Source organism: Scyliorhinus torazame, chromosome 9 (genome assembly GCF_047496885.1).
Source record: "Scyliorhinus torazame isolate Kashiwa2021f chromosome 9, sScyTor2.1, whole genome shotgun sequence".
In the NCBI taxonomy this organism is placed as follows: Eukaryota; Metazoa; Chordata; class Chondrichthyes; order Carcharhiniformes; family Scyliorhinidae; genus Scyliorhinus; species Scyliorhinus torazame.
In genome coordinates, this window is record NC_092715.1 from 19,407,644 (window position 1) to 19,419,832 (window position 12,189).

The 12,189-nt window shown below is 47.2% G+C and overlaps 1 protein-coding gene and 1 long non-coding RNA gene across 2 annotated transcripts in view; one reads left to right on the forward strand and one right to left on the reverse strand.

Moving 5' to 3' along the window:
* The window catches only part of LOC140429090 (dual specificity testis-specific protein kinase 2-like), a 352,368-nt gene that overhangs the window by 21,907 nt on the left and 318,272 nt on the right, over window positions 1-12,189 (reverse strand). The window lies entirely within an intron of this gene.
* The window catches only part of LOC140429091 (uncharacterized), a 66,276-nt gene that overhangs the window by 20,353 nt on the left and 33,734 nt on the right, over window positions 1-12,189 (forward strand). The gene's annotated exons all lie outside the window — the stretch shown is intronic.

Here is a 12,189-nt window from a genome sequence, read left to right on the forward strand (position 1 = left end):
GTTACAGGACCTCTCCCGCTGGCAGATGGAGAGATTAGGAGGAAGAAATGTTAAACTGGGCCAATCTCCACTCAGAACTGAACTGAGAGTGTCTAAACTCAATTCACCAGCAGGCAGGGGTGGGGAGGGGGAACTTCCATATCATCAGTGTAGCCTAGATTTGAATCTGAATCCAGAATTGTGCTGATCCACTGTGTCAGGTAGTCCCTGACTATTGGTTTTGTTCCTGTCGGTGACAGAAAGAGCAGATTAGTGCAACTGCAAAGCTCCACAAGTAAGAGTCTTGTGGTTAAAATTTTTTTGTGGTACCTGCTCCTGCGCCTTGGAGCCCAGATGGTATTTATAATACTATTTCTGCAGCATTTATAGAAGTCACCAGATGGCGCCGTGGTCCTTGTGTTATACAATGTTTATGTGTAGTTTGTGCGATCTACTCTACACTGCTGGAAAGACCAGTAAGTTGTGAATAGTAATACAATATAACCTTTATTAGTGATGCAAGTAGGCTTGTGCAATGAGGTTATTGTGAAAATCCCCTCGTTGCCACACTCCGGCGCCTGTTCAGGTATACAGAGGGAGAATTCAGAACGTCCAATTCACCCAACAGCACGTCTTTTGGGAGGAAACCGGAGCACCCGGAGGAAATCCACGCAGACACGGGGAGAACGTGCAGACTCCGCACAGACAGTGCCCCAAGCCGGGAATCGAACCTGGGAACCCGGCTGCTGTGAAGCAACAGTGCTAACCACACTGGCGGCAGTCTGTGCCGTTTACAAGATGTACTACAGAAACTCACCAAAGTATCTTGGACAATGCATGGGGACCACCACCACCGGCAAATTGTTGTGGAACTCCCTCCCCAACAGCACTGTGGGTGTACCTACACCACGTAGACTGCAACAGTTCAAGAAGGCAGCTCGCCACCACCTTCTTGAGAGCAACTAATAGTGGACAATAAATACTGGCTTAGCAAGAAACCCGCGTATTCTGTGAAAGAATAATAAATTTAAAAACTGTGACAGTTGGAGGCATAGGCCCAATGTGTCAAAAGGCAAGTCCAGGAAGGTTGGCGCTACGCAATGATCAATGGCTCGATAAGGTGGTAGCTATCCCCTATACACCAGATCCAGGAGAGAGTCTGGAAAGCAGGGGGAGCTCAGAGTGAGAGTCTGGAAAGCAGCGGGAGTTCAGAGTGAGAGTCTGGAAAGCAGCGGGAGTTCAGAGTGAGAGAGAGTCTGGAAAGCAGCGGGAGTTCAGAGTGAGAGAGTCTAGAAAGCAGCGGGAGTTCAGAGTGAGAGTCTGGAAAGCAGCGGGAGTTCAGAGTGAGAGAGAGTCTGGAAAGCAGCGGGAGTTCAGAGTGAGAGAGAGTCTGGAAAGCAGCGGGAGTCCAGAGTGAGAGCCTGGAAAGCAGCGGGAGTTCAGAGTGAGAGAGGGTCTGGAAAGCAGCGGGAGTTCAAAGTGAGAGTCTGGAAAGCAGCGGGGGTTCAGAGTGAGAGAGTCTGGAAAGCAGCGGGAGTTCAGAGTGAGAGAGGGTCTGGAAAGCAGCAGGAGTTCAGAGTGAGAGAGAGTCTGGAAAGCAGCAGGAGTTCAGAGTGAGAGAGTCTGGAAAGCAGCGGGAGTTCAGAGTGAGAGAGAGTCTGGAAAGCAGCGGGAGTTCAGAGTGAGAGTCTAGAAAGCAACAGGGGTTCAGAGTGAGAGAGGGTCTGGAAAGCAGCAGGAGTTCAGAGTGAGAGAGAGTCTGGAAAGCAGCAGGAGTTCAGAGTGAGAGTCTAGAAAGCAACAGGGGTTCAGAGTGAGAGAGAGTCTGGAAAGCAACGGGAGTTCAGAGTGAGAGTCTGGAAAGCAGCGGGAGTTCAGAGTGAGAGAGAGTCTGGAAAGCAGCGGGAGTTCAGAGTGAGAGTCTAGAAAGCAACAGGGGTTCAGAGTGAGAGAGTCTGGAAAGCAGCGGGAGTTCAGAGTGAGAGAGAGTCTGGAAAGCAGCGGGAGTTCAGAGTGAGAGTCTAGAAAGCAACAGGGGTTCAGAGTGAGAGAGAGTCTGGAAAGCAACGGGAGTTCAGAGTGAGAGTCTGGAAAGCAGCGGGAGTTCAGAGTGAGAGAGAGTCTGGAAAGGAGCAGGAGTTCAGTGTGAGAGAGAGTCTGGAAAGCAGCGGGAGTTCAGAGTGAGAGAGAGTCTGGAAAGCAGCGGGAGTTCAGAGTGAGAGAGTCTGGAAAGCAGCGGGAGTTCAGAGTGAGAGAGAGTCTGGAAAGCAGCGGGAGTTCAGAGTGAGAGAGAGTCTGGAAAGCAGCGGGAGTTCAGAGTGAGAGAGAGTCTGGAAAGGAGCAGGAGTTCAGTGTGAGAGAGGGTCTGGAAAGCAGCGGGAGTTCAGAGTGAGAGAGGGTCTGGAAAGCAGCGGGAGTTCAGAGTGAGAGAGAGTCTGGAAAGCAGCGGGAGTTCAGAGTGAGAGTCTGGAAAGCAGCAGGAGTTTAGAGTGAGAGAGTCTGGAAAGCAGCAGGAGTTCAGAGTGAGAGAGTGGAATGCAGCGGGAGTTCAGAGTGAGAGAGGGTCTGGAAAGCAGCAGGAGTTCAGAGTGAGAGTCTGGAAAGCAGCGGGAGTTCAGAGTGAGAGTCTGGAAAGCAGCGGGAGTTCAGAGTGAGAGTCTGGAAAGCAGCGGGAGTTCAGAGTGAGAGAGGGTCTGGAAAGCAGCAGGAGTTCAGAGTGAGAGAGTCTGGAATGCAGCGGGAGTTCAGAGTGAGAGAGGGTCTGGAAAGCAGCAGGAGTTCAGAGTGAGAGTCTGGAAAGCAGCGGGAGTTCAGTGTGAGAGTCTGGAAAGCAGCGGGAGTTCAGAGTGAGAGTCTGGAAAGCAGCGGGAGTTCAGAGTGAGAGAGAGTCTGGAAAGCAGCGGGAGTTCAGAGTGAGAGTCTGGAAAGCAGCGGGAGTTCAGAGTGTGAGAGAGTCTGGAAAGCAGCAGGAGTTCAGAGTGAGAGAGAGTCTGGAAAGCAGCGGGAGTTCAGTGTGAGAGAGAGTCTGGAAAGCAGCGGGAGTTCAGAGTGAGAGAGAGTCTGGAAAGCAGCGGGAGTTCAGAGTGAGAGAGAGTCTGGAAAGCAGCGGGAGTTCAGAGTGAGAGAGAGTCTGGAAAGCAGCGGGAGTTCAGAGTGAGAGAGAGTCTGGAAAGCAGCGGGAGTTCAGAGTGAGAGAGAGTCTGGAAAGCAGCGGGAGTTCAGAGTGAGAGTCTGGAAAGCAGCGGGAGTTCAGAGTGAGAGAGAGTCTGGAAAGCAGCAGGAGTTCAGAGTGAGAGTCTGGAAAGCAGCGGGAGTTCAGAGTGAGAGTCTGGAAAGCAGCGGGAGTTCAGAGTGAGAGTCTGGAAAGCAGCGGGAGTTCAGAGTGAGAGAGGGTCTGGAAAGCAGCAGGAGTTCAGAGTGAGAGTCTGGAAAGCAGCGGGAGTTCAGAGTGAGAGTCTGGAAAGCAGCGGGAGTTCAGAGTGAGAGTCTGGAAAGCAGCGGGAGTTCAGAGTGAGAGAGGGTCTGGAAAGCAGCAGGAGTTCAGAGTGAGAGAGTCTGGAATGCAGCGGGAGTTCAGAGTGAGAGGGGGTCTGGAAAGCAGCAGGAGTTCAGAGTGAGAGTCTGGAAAGCAGCGGGAGTTCAGTGTGAGAGTCTGGAAAGCAGCGGGAGTTCAGAGTGAGAGTCTGGAAAGCAGCGGGAGTTCAGAGTGAGAGAGAGTCTGTAAAGCAGCGGGAGTTCAGAGTGAGAGTCTGGAAAGCAGCGGGAGTTCAGAGTGTGAGAGAGTCTGGAAAGCAGCAGGAGTTCAGAGTGAGAGAGAGTCTGGAAAGCAGCGGGAGTTCAGTGTGAGAGAGAGTCTGGAAAGCAGCGGGAGTTCAGAGTGAGAGAGAGTCTGGAAAGCAGCGGGAGTTCAGAGTGAGAGAGAGTCTGGAAAGCAGCGGGAGTTCAGAGTGAGAGAGAGTCTGGAAAGCAGCGGGAGTTCAGAGTGAGAGAGAGTCTGGAAAGCAGCGGGAGTTCAGAGTGAGAGAGAGTCTGGAAAGCAGCGGGAGTTCAGAGTGAGAGTCTGGAAAGCAGCGGGAGTTCAGAGTGAGAGAGAGTCTGGAAAGCAGCGGGAGTTCAGAGTGAGAGAGAGTCTGGAAAGCAGCGGGAGTTCAGAGTGAGAGAGAGTCTGGAAAGCAGCGGGAGTTCAGAGTGAGAGAGTCTGGAAAGCAGCAGGAGTTCAGTGTGAGAGAGAGTCTGGAAAGCAGCAGGAGTTCAGTGTGAGAGAGAGTCTGGAAAGCAGCGGGGGTTCGGGGTGCCCAGAATGTGTTCCCCAATAGGATGGAGATTGGTCATCGGTGAAAATCGGGATTGGCGCCCGAACATCATGCTGCTGTCAGTGTGAACGAGGTCCACAATGCGTGCCGGTTAGGAATGTAAATAAGCATGGGCCCGGAGCCCTATGCTCCGGCCTCCCGGGATTCTCCGGTCCCCGTGGCCAGGAATCACGTGGGCCCGAACCACTTGTCGTCTCTACCAGCATGGCTCCAGAATGCTGGACCTCGCGGTGGGCCATGGGGGCGTGGTCCACTGTGCTAGGGCCACGCTGGTAGAGTCCATCCGAGGGCAACTGTTCCCCCCCCCCCCCCCTCCCAACGATGCACTGCCTGTCCACGCCATCTCTTCCAGAACTCTCCTCCACCACCCCTCCCCATGGATCCCTGTAGTAGGGAGACCTCTCACAAGGATTGGGCAGACAAGGGGCAGATGAAGTTCAATGCAGAGAAGCGTGAGGTAATTCATTTTGACAATTAAGAAAATGGGGAGTTAGTACAAACTAAAGGGAAAAGACTGAAGGAGATGCTGGAAAAAGGACCTCTATGTAAATGTCATTGAAAATGGCACGACACGTTTGACAGAGCAGTTAATAAAGCTTATCGCATCTTGGGCTTTATTAATAGGTGTGTTGGCTACGAGAGTAAGGGGGTCAGGTTGAACTTGTATATGGCACTAGCTAGACCTTATCTGGAGAACTGAATCTAGTTCCGGGTGCTATACCTCAGGAAGGATGTGAAGACATAGGAGAGAATAGAAAGGCGATTCACAAGAATTATTTCAGGGACAAACAACTGTAGCTGTGAGTAGAGGTGGATTTACAATTCGTGTGACCCCCGTGCTCACCTTCATTTCTGCCCCCCACCCCCGCCAACCTCACGCCCCTCCTGACCCCACCTACCCTCGCCCCACAGAACGTAAAGGCAGAAGCCTCAAAAATATACACATTCACCACTGCTTTTTAACTTGTAAACACACGCCTGTGTGAATAGTTGCTGAATTGAAACTTACCTCTTGTCAGAATGACGGTCAAGATGGTCAATATTGCGTGTGAATCTTGAGGCGTGCAAATACGGAACTCGCTGATGAGCAACGAGATGGAAAAAAAGCAGCCGGTGTCACTGCCGCTCAGGACAGAATGAGCCAGTCCAGTGCAGGAGCAAATATACTCCAATCAACAACATCCATACGGGCGGCACAGCGGCGCAGTGGTTAACACTGCTGCCTCACGGCGCTGAGGTCCCACGTTCGATCTCGGCTCTGGGTCACTATCCGTGTGGAGTTTACACATTCTCTCCGTGTCTGCGCGGTCTCACCCCCACAACCCAAAAAGATGTGCAGGGTAGGTGGATTGGCCACGCTAAATTGCCCTTTAATTGGAAAAAAGAATTGGATATGCTAAAAAAAAAAAATTTTTTTTAAAACACGTCCTTACATCCTCTCACAAAATCAAAGACGTTATTGCCATAAATTCAATGAGTGGAGTCCAGTGAGTCCGTTCTTTGCCTTAGAGAATTTGTGAAGACCAGTCTCGAGAGCGATGGTGACTCGAACTTTCACCATGTGACCTGCTGTAGCCAATATATCAGGTCAGCAATGGCCCATTTTGAAAACCAGTTTAAACTGAGAAATAAAAGATGGACAGATTTTTAAGATTTTCTTGCTTCATCCCTTCTTGGCATGGCAATTTACATAGTTTTTTTTACACTTTTTCTTGACAAAATCATCAATTACATCATCGTAGGTAAAATCCTGTAAAGGCACACTTTCAGCCGTCAACATTGCTGAACTTGTCAAATCTTCCTGACTCATGGTACTTCAGAAATAGTTTTCAACTTTTTTCAATACAGAAAAAGAACATTCACTGGGGAATTTGTGGCAGGCATTGTTAAAAATATTTTCAGAATGGTTTCCACATTTGGAAAGGTTGCCTACAAACCATCATGTACAAGTCTGTACAAAGCAGCTGGTGATCCTGAAGCACAGAGCTCATAATTATTGATCAAATGAATGAATTGTTTCATTCAAAAAGATTTGTGTCCATATCCTCTCGGTAGAATTCACATAATTTCTTACTGCAGTGGCTTTTAACATTTTCATCCAAACTTCTGTCAAAATACATGCAAATTAAATCAACAGTTTTCTTCAAAGATTCACTTCTACTCTGCAATTGCACTATTATTGTGTCACAAATTACATTGGCAGTCTCGACGATAATTTTCTTTTTCCTTTAAAATGATTTAATTGTCTCTAGTTTCATCATAAATAACTTGCGTTTTGTATGCTTATCATCAAGATATTTTTATTAATATTAGTGCCTCTGCTTCCGCTGAGCTGCAGTCATTTTGAACTTCCATGATGAAACCTTCAGCTGAGGCTAACAATTGTGCAGCATTCAAAAAAGCTATTTGCTGATGGCATTAATTCTTTGAGGTAAACAGTTCCACAAAAGAGCAAAAACAGCAATATCGTACTTTTCAAACTTCTCTCCTAAAGATTTTACTTCAGCTTTCACACGTTTTTTCTGAATTCGATGCGGGTCTAATAAGTTTTCCTTTATAATCGGCAAAGTTCATTTTCAAAGGCAAAACAGTATCTGCACGAGCGGTCACCTGGTGTCACAATTCTTTGACTGTCAAGTGCTTTTCATTTGCCTGCTCCAAGTGTGATTGCAACTTATTCCACCGATGGGTGGAAACCGAAAAAAAGGCATACACATTTTGAACAAATTCAAAAAAAATGTACAGCGTCCTCACAGGCTTCAGCTGCAGATTAAATTCAAGGAATGCCTGGAATGTGGGGGGCTGGTTTAGCACACTGGGCTAAATCGCTGGCTTTTAAAGCAGGCCAACAGCACGGTTCAATTCCCGTACCAGCCTCTCCGAACAGGCACCGGAAAGTGTCGACTAGGGGCTTTTCACAGTAACTTCATTGAAGCCTACTTGTGACAATAAGCGATTTTCATTTTCATTAATTTCATGAGCAGGAGTTTGCATTGTTCAGTCTTGCTTGTAGATCTAAATGCTTTCTTTTCACATTTGCAGCATTATCGACACTCTGCCCATGACAATCTTTGATGTCCAAACCTAAATTTGCAATGATTTCCAAAACTGCTGTCACCAGACACTCAGAAGTGTGGGATTGTAGCTGGACAAAGCAAAGAAATCGCCCTACAACTTCACCGTCGCTGGTCACATATCTCAAATGAATGTTAATTGGTCCACATGACTCACATTTGGGGCTGAATCAAGTAGTGTGGAATAGTATTTGGCATCTTTTATTTAATTAGTGAATTGGTTTCTGAGCTGTACTGTCATAGTGATGAAGTCAGCTTTAATATGAGCTCTGGAAGTTTAATGGTCAGCAATATCTCTTCCAACATTTCTCCAGTTAGAGAACCCGTCGACAAATGCTTGTTTTCCTTTTACTAGGTTAATTTCATACATAACAGTAGACCGACTTAAGAGTTTTCCCAAAAAAATCAACCAATTTCTAATTTCCGTCATCCCATTTCTCTTCACCTTCAGAAAATGGAAATGTTGAAGAAATCTAAACTGCTTTCGGCCTCCAGCCTCAAATTCTTTCCTCAGATTTTTCCATCTTAGCTATGTTTTCTGGTTTATTTCGGCCAAAATACTCCGTGGAACAGATTTTGGCCATCAGGCCATGTCTTCAGGGTAGGTTTCTTCCCTCACTTCAACAGAAGAATCAGCAATATTTTGTTGCTCCGTTGTCATTTCAGGATCCACTTGTTCAGCTTTCTCAGGCGATGAGATATCTCCAGAAATCGGCAATTCTAATAATTCACTCATACGTTTGGATCAGGATGAATTGTGCAGTTTGTGCTTTGAACTTTTTAAAGTAAAATGACAAAATGACTTTTTGCCCAGCTTCGTCCTCTTGGCTCGTCTTCAATTTTTTTGCATTTCTGACAACCAGATTAATAATGTTGCTTCATATTGCTAAAGAAAATTATCTTGATTTTAGGCAACTAATAAAGAGCAGGCATTTTGTTGCACAATCAGTCCCACGTTTTTATCAGGTTCAAGCTCTGCAAAAAATTTTATTACTCTTTAACTACCAAGCTGTGATTCTGATCATGGATTTCAAACGACACTCACTCTACTCCCCTCCTCACAAACTCTCCCACCCCCTTTACTCCCAACCCCATCTCAAACTCTCCTCCCCTCCGTAATGCATCCCGGCCCTCACACACTCTCCTCCCTCACACTCTTCCCCTTCCACCCCCCAATCCCCTCACAGTCTCTCTCTCTCCCCCCCCCCCCCTCATCCTCAGCAGCCTCTCCCTCGCCACTAATAATAATAATCTCTTATTGTCACAAGTAGGCTTCAATGAAGTTACTGTGAAAAGCCCCTAGTTGCCACATTCCGGTGTCTGTTCGGGGAGGCTGGTACGGGAATTGAACCCGCGCTGCTGGCCTTGTTCTGCATTACAAGTCAGCTGTTTAGCCCACTGTGCTAAACCAGCCCCTATGCGATGAGGAAATATGTTTTCGCCCAGAGGGTGGTAGGGATCTGGGACAAATCTGAGGGAGTGCTGGAGGCAGTTTGATTGAGGTTTTTGAAAAAAAAGAATGTGTAAGGTTACAGGGATAAGGAAGGGGAGTGGGACTGGGTATAATGGCCCGTTCAGTAAGGCAGTGCAGACTCGATGGGCCGAATGGCGTCTTTCCAACTGTAAAGATTCCATGATTCTGACCCTAAAAGTGCTTTTCTTAACTACAGACCTCAATTCCAGGTCTAGACCATTTGCCTCGGCCCCTTACCCCCCCTGCTCTGACCCTTGATCATACATTTTCCATCACCAGATGTGACTTTCGCAGTGCCCCCTCCCTATTCCATCTCCCTATCTCCAGCCTCCAATTCATCCAGGACTCTGTCACCTGCCAAACATCCTGCACAAACTCCTGCTCCTCTATCAACCCACACGGTGCTCCACATTCCTCAGTGCACTGATCAAAATCCTCATTCTGACCTGCAGATCCCCCCCCCATGGTTTTCCCACCTAGCCCATGGCCAGTAGTCAAACCTTCAACGCTGTGTGTGCATTTCCCCCTGCCCTTCCTGTACTGTTTTTTTTTTCGGTGTCATAAACCATCCAATAGCTTTACCGTCGCTTTAATTAATACTGGTATTTTGTTTTAAATTGAATTTAAATTCTTAAAATGTCGTTGTGGAATTTGAACTTCTGTCTGCTGGATTATTAGTCCAGCAACGTCAGCAATGCTGTGCCTTTGAAAGTAGAACACGAGGACGCACAATCAAACGAGAGAAAGGGGGCGTTTAACATGGATGTCAGGAAATTCTCAATCTCAAAGAGTAATCGACATGTACAGTAAACTTCTTGGTGGAATTGTGGGGGCAGAGATTTGGAATAATTTAGAAAACAACTGATTGTCACAGCGGGAGCGCAGGATTTCCCTGGATCGGTGAATTAAGAACGGTCCAAAGTCTTTCCGCAACCTGCAATTAACTTGATCAGAAAAGGTTACATTTTGCTTCCGTGCATATTCAATTAGAGCGGAGGCTTTTTTATGGGGCTGGTTTAGCACAGGGCTAAATTGCTGGCTTTGAAAGCAGACCAAGGCAGGCCAGCAGCACGGGTTCAATTCCCGTTCCAGCCTCCCCGAACATAGAATCATAGAATTTACAGTGCAGAAGGAGGCCATTCGGCCCATCGAGTCTGCACCGGCTCTTGGAAAGAGCACCCCACCCAAGGCCAACACCGCCACCCCATCCCCATAACCCAGTAATCCCACCCAACACTAAGGGTAATTTTGGACACTAAGGGCAATTTATAATGGCCAATCCACCTAACCAGCACGTCTTTGGACTGTGGGAGGAAACCGGAGCACCCGGAGGAAACCCACGCACACACGGGGAGGATGTGCAGACTCCGCACAGACAGTGACCCAAGCCGGAATCGAACCTGGGACCCTGGAGCTGTGAAGCAATTGTGCTATCCACAAGGCTACCGTGCTGCCCAAATCAGGCACCGGAATGTGGCGACTAGGGGCTTTTCACAGTAACTTCATTTGAAGCCTACTTGTGACAATAAGCGATTTTCATTTCATCATTAAGGTCTTGGATTGGATTGGATTTGTTTATTGTCACGTGTACCGAGGTACAGTGAAAGGCATTTTTCTGCGAGCAGCTCAACAGATCATTAAGTACATGGGAAGAAAAGGGAATAAAAGAAAATACATAATAGGGCAACACAACATAGACAATGTAACTACATAAGCACTGGCATCGGATGAAGCATACAGGGTGTAGTGTTAATGAAATCAGTCCATAAGAGGGTCATTTAGGAGTCTGGTGACAGTGGGGAAGAAGCTGTTTTTGAGACTGTTCGTGCGTGTTCTCAGACTTCTGTATCTCCTGCCCGATGGAAGAAGTTGGAAGAGTGAGTAAGCCGGGTGGGAGGGATCTTTGATTATACTACCCGCTTTCCCCAGGCAGCGGGAGGTGTAGATGGAGTCAATGGATGGGAGGCAGGTTTGTGTGATGGACTGGGTGGTGTTCACGACTCTCTGAAGTTTCTTGCGGTCCTGGGCCGAGCAGTTGCCATACCAGGCTGTGATGCAGCCCGATAGGATGCTTTCTTATGGAGGCACATCAGCTGCACCTTGAAGAAGAAAGTGAGGGCTGTTTGGCATTCTGGGCAAGGTATTTTCCCAAAGAAAGATAAAGGTGCTCATTCATCTCACTCTTGTTTGCTGGAAATATTCCCCGTCACAAAAGTGCTGCTGTATGTCTTAGCTTTGGATGCAAAGCAATAAATGGTCCCATAAAAATACAAGCCTTTCTTTCATCCAACCCCCACCACCCAATATGTCACCAAAGTTAGGATAAGCTGTCACTCACCATCAATGTCTCACTGTGTCACTGCAAAACCATCCACATGGCAGGAACTCATGGGTGGTTCCTGATGAAGTTGTGTCAATAATTTATGTGGCCATTAAACAATATCCTATGTATGGAAGCTGAGCTATCGTAATCACCTCCGAATACACACACAAACTAAACAAAGACTCCACTGAATGTAGAGAAAGGACACACACAGCAGCATTCTGAATAATTCACAGCATTTAGAACGCAGTCACAGGCTAGTCATTCAAAATTAATGTACTGACAGAGTGGCAAGAGGCTGATAGGGGAAAAATAGGTCTTCTGTTTGTCAAAAGGCATTGAATCTTCGTGTTGGGGAAATGATGATGGTATTAAATCCTCAGGTCACCGTTAGTTAGATGCAGTCGAGTAAAGCACCCTCTGTGCTGTCCATTCAAGTGCCAGTGGGAGAACATTTAGTGGGCAGTGACCATTGTATTGTCAGAGTTAGGTTGTGGCTATGGAGAAAGACAAAAAACAGTCCAGCGTAAAAATAATTAAAGTGGGGGAAAGTTAACTTTTAATGGGGTAAGAACGGATCTGTTCTAAACAAACTGGAGTCAAACGTTGGTAGGAAAAATGGTAGCTGAACATTGGGCTGCCTTCGAAGAAGAGACAGTTCAGGCATAGTGAAAGTCCCTCGAAAGGGAAAGCAAATAAAGCCAGAATAAGGGAATAGTGTAGATGGGCTTTAGAGTGGTTTCACAGGTCGGCGCAACATCGAGGGCCGAAGGGCCTGTGCTGCGCTGTAATGTTCTATGTTCTAGAGCTACCTAGATGACGAAAGAGATAGATATTAAAGAAGAAAAGATGTCCTCATGACAATTGTGAGGTCGAAAATACCATTGAGACCAGGCTGAATATAGAAGATTCAGAAGCCAGTTGCAAAAACAAATTAGAGAAGGAAAACCGAAGTGATGAAAGAGACTGACAGCTAACATAAAAGGGGCTGCTAAAGTCATCAATAGACATGTAAATAGTAAAAAG